We start from the raw sequence: 4,280 nt of genomic DNA, 5'->3' as shown, positions 1-4,280 counted from the left end.
ATGTTTATTGAATTAATTTTTAAACAAAAGCTTGTAAATGCTAATGAGAAGGTACAACAGTGATGTTGCATCTTTGTGATTTTGGTGCAAATCTTGTTTCTATTAATCAGTGGCACCACACCCTTGTAAATGAAGCAGAATGCATGCCTTTGATTTTCAATTGTTTGCTTGACGTGCCACATTCTTATTGATTTTCAGGTGAAAACACATGAGGACATGTATAAATAGTTGCAAGAGTACAACACAAGCTTGCAGCAGTATAATACCAAACAACTTAAATTAGAAAGAGAGAAAGCTGCCATTTTAGAAAACCATATCACCTTAAGGGGTCATTACAGGTTGTTGCAGAAGGAATTTACTTCCACTATAGTAAGCCTTCTGCCTTTCATATTGCTTTGTAAATTATGCAATGCCTTGGATGTCATATGGTATCTGGAAATTATGATTAAACCTACAACTTTTTATTGGTATAATGAGTTTTTTGCACATCATTGGTATTTGGAACCTACTTGGAGGGAAGTGAAAGAGAGGAAGTACCTAAGTTTTCACACTATATTTATAAGTGATATTCAATACTGTTGAAAAAGAAGATGGTGTACCAACAAAAGCTAGAATAAATTTACTTGGCCTGTTGGCCACGAATATTACCTGGCCTGCTTCAACCACAATCTTCATCAACGTAGTCAAGAAAATCGAACCATACAAACGCATAAATACTTTTGAAGTGTAAGATCAGTTAACACTTAATACAATCAAACCAAATATGTAAGTGCAAATAATATGGGGAACCCATTTTTTTTCATGGAAACCTAATTTGGAAGAAAACCGCAAGTGTAGGTGACCAATGGGAAGTCCCCTGTTATCAATTTCTACGAAATTTGAAGAGAAATACAACGAATAGTTTTAATGCGTGTATATGGAGTTAATGAAGAGAGTATTTCTAAGTGAGGGTTCTAACCTACAATACCGTAAATCAGCATTAAAACCCACATGTCATGTCATGCGACTTCCAAAGCGCTTTTGCTCTCACCGACAAGCAATATGAGCCATATAAGATTTTGTAAGTGACTTGTGTCAGCTGCGTATGAAGGAGCTTGTAGTGTACCAAGAGTTGGAGGCATGTTTTGAAACATCTCAAATGTCACAAAGTATGCAAACTTGTGATGATGTAATGTGTTTTTCCACGTTTATACGTCTATGTGGCTGTGTTTTAAATACATAATTCGTTTTCTTATTAAAAAAGGAAACTAATCTAGCTAATTTACAGTTGTTTGTAATTATCTAAACCGACACTCCCCCTCCAGTAAGGGCATATGTTTAGAAGACTTTGCTTATTATTCCATCAAAGCTTGGCTTGAATAATCCTTTTGTAAGGATATTTAGCTGCTTGTTGCATGGTTGGAACATACTACATACAAGATACATATCACTCTGTTTTTCTAGTTTTTCTGTGATGAAGCGACGGTCAATTTTCACATGTTTAGTTCTGTCATGCTATACATGATTATTGGGAATACCTGTTGTCGTAGGGTAGTTTCATCGAACCATCCAATGGTAGTTGTACTGCTCTAGTTTTTGTTTGAGCCAAATTGCTTAAGAGATAACATGAAAAATTGTACTTCAGCATTGTTGCGAGTGGACTACATTTTGCTCTTTAGTTTACTTCTCCAAGTTATTAGATTTCCCCATGCAAACAAGTAGTATCCACTAATGTATCTTACGTTGGTGATTGAATATGGCCAATCTACATAGGTAAATACTTAAACCTTTATGTGAACCTTGTTCTCAAAGAATAGTCATCTACGTAGATATCCCTTATGATATCTTAAAATATGGTAAGCTGCTTCTAAATGAACCTTCTTAGGAGTACATGAATTGGCTAATGAGAAACAACAATTATTTTTGGCCTTGTGTGAGACAAACCAACCTTGGTTATTTTTCAGCATCAACTAAATCACCTCTAATGTCACCAAGTATTTTACTGGCATACCTGTCATACTCAGTATCAGAAAGAAGATCTAGAATATATTTATGTTGGTATAAGAAAGAACATATAGCCGTGGGGTTCTTTTGGCTTATTGTACTACTTTAGACGAGTGCCTCCTCGTTTTCCTATGAATGGCTGATTGATTATGCGTTTTTTGATGCTCTAACATTTTCAAAAAAAATTCAACCATATGGTTTTAAGTAGATGTTTATTTTTCCTTTTTGCCACATCGTTTTATCGTCATGTGTCGACACAAGAACTTTGTTGTATGATCTCTTTTCAGGGAAACAATTGTGTTACAACTTTGGAAAAACATTCGCTACCATTAGCACTCCTAAAAATTCTAGTATTCTCATTAAAACGGTTTCTAACCATATAGACATAGTAGAAATATTTGAAATATCTGCAACTTCGTGTTTTTCTTTCATCGAAGAAATCAAAGTGAATCGTGTGTGATTATGATTGGAAGAAACAAACCATCGTGTGCCAAAAAAATGTGAGAAGTGCATGATGGATCCCAAATATCACCGTGGATGAGTTGAATGGCTTAGATGAAATATAAGACCGAGAAAGATAGGAAGATTTGTGATGTTTTGCCGAAGCACATGCTTCACATTGAAATAAAGATGGATCTTTATTAATAAATAACTTTGGGATTCGGGAAAAAAACATTTTACATAGCAAAAACTGGGATGTCCAAATGAGAATGCCATAACAAAGCATCTTGATCATTAGATTAGGCATGGCAACGGGGCGGGTTTTGTAATCCCTGGCCCCAGTTTGTAGTAACGTCCCCCGGCCCTGGTCCCCGGCATGTACGGGGATTATATTTATGTAGGGTAATTTTTTGTCATGTATTTTGAAAAGCTAGACAAAAGCATTGCTTGGTTGTTAATGAAGCACAACACACTGTTTACTAGCCCAAGACCCTCTATATATTTATGTATCATGTATGTATATGTGTGTATATGCATATCAGTATGTATGTCCATGTGTATGTGTGTATTTAAGTAGCTTGCTGCCAACTGACTACATTAGAAGTCAGGCCTGAATTTGTAGTTTAAGATGACAACTGCAATTAAAGGAAATGAGAATCCATAATTACTACAACGTATCATCACTAGTTCCCTTCGCCCGTCCATTCCTTTCAAGCGCCCTTAGACTCGTTACGTTGTTCGACTGAACTCGTTGGTCTATGTGTTCACTTTTAAATCGGTCAACTAACGATACCCATCCTTTTGCCTTCTCGTAAGTTGGTACAACATGCAAAATTTGTGTATTGTGCTTGTTAAATCTGGTTTTAACTGTGTTGTAATATGATTCTCGAGATGATGCCTTAAAGCAATAAAGAAGCAGCTATGAAAGAAGTTGATATCCTTATAGGAGAACTGCTGCAAGTAAGGGATGATCGTGATCACAAATTGTTACAACTAGAGGATTTAGCTACTGAACTAGCTAAACATAAAGAAAGTACTAGTCGCTCTATTGTCGAGTTGGATAGTTTGAGCATGAAGTCAAATGTATTGGAGGTTGGTTTTGTCATGGTTTTTAACTGAATGATCTTGTATAATTTTATTGTTCTTTTTTAAGCATATTAGATTTATATACAGTAAAAACTCACATTTGTCACATTTACTGGACTTGAACCCTTGGCCCCCAAGGAGGTTGGGAGCTACTGGTAACTTGAATACTGCAGGGCCATTGGACCTTTAGTTATAATTGTGTTGTTAGTAGCGCCTAAAATTTAAGCTTTTGAACTTCTTTTGTAGGAGACTTGTTCATCTCAAAGAGAGCAGATATCCATACTTCAACATCAAATAGCTGCCCTGAATCAAAAACTAAAGGTGCTTGCAACTGTTTAGTCATCGGTTTTACTATATCACTTCATTTTCTCTATTTTGAGCTAGACATAATCAATCTCAACGTGGGAATTGGTGGTTTCTCTATCATTCAATTAGACAACTGATTTATCTGAATCGGAAACAAGGACAGAATATGAAGAGCAAAAAAGAGTTGTCTCCGAATTACAAGATCGCTTGAAGGACACAGAAAGACAACTTCTTGAAGGAGAGAGATTGAGGAAGAAGCTTCACAACACTATTTTGGTAACCTTTTTACTATGCATAACGTAGCCCCAATTCTAACCATACAAATTTTGGTTGGATTAAATAATCTCTAATTACAGGAGCTGAAAGGCAATATACTGGTATTCTGTAGAGTCTGGTCTTTGCTTCTTGAAGATGGTTCTGGAGCAGAAGCCACTGTCTCTTATCCAACCTCACTAGAATTTTAA

At 35.9% G+C, this 4,280-nt stretch overlaps 1 pseudogene; it reads left to right on the top strand.

Moving 5' to 3' along the window:
• On the top strand, positions 1–4,280 carry LOC112519141 (annotated as a pseudogene).

This window comes from Cynara cardunculus (genome assembly GCF_001531365.2).
Source record: "Cynara cardunculus var. scolymus isolate 2C chromosome LG 10, CcrdV1, whole genome shotgun sequence".
In the NCBI taxonomy this organism is placed as follows: Eukaryota; Viridiplantae; Streptophyta; class Magnoliopsida; order Asterales; family Asteraceae; genus Cynara; species Cynara cardunculus.
The sequence above is the reverse complement of the archived record's forward strand: the minus strand, read 5'-3'. Positions and strand labels throughout refer to the sequence as shown.